Below are 514 nucleotides of genomic sequence, written 5' to 3' on the forward strand. Positions count from 1 at the left end.
AACCTATTTATATTTTTTTTTCAAAAATAATTTAACAACAGCCTATAGTTAATGCTAGGTATACAGAAAGTAAGATTAGACAGTGACATAAGCGAATATTAAAAACAAACAAGGGAGATACTACAAGGTTTCAGTCAACAAAGTTTAATTGAAAGCCAATCCATAGGCTCAAGACTTTTTATCCGTTAATGCCACTAATGCTACTACTAAAGTGATTTGCATCAACATAAAAGGCCAACAATGTGGGGCCTCATTTTGTAGATAGATATTAAATTATTGTCACCGCTTAAAAATCAAATTATTTAAATTTATTTCTATTTACATTCCTAGTTGTAACTTATGTAACGTCTAAAATATGAAGCCGCATGTGGACCGGTTATTAAAAGGTGCGAGAAAGATTAGGTGAGTAAGAGTTTCTTCAACTAATATATAATCAATTCTCGACTTTTGGATTATTTACAATAAAATTTTAAATAACATTTAGTATTCCAACAAATTATTATTTAATTTGTCT

The sequence above is a fragment of the Arachis ipaensis genome, chromosome B07 (genome assembly GCF_000816755.2).
Source record: "Arachis ipaensis cultivar K30076 chromosome B07, Araip1.1, whole genome shotgun sequence".
Taxonomy (NCBI): Eukaryota; Viridiplantae; Streptophyta; class Magnoliopsida; order Fabales; family Fabaceae; genus Arachis; species Arachis ipaensis.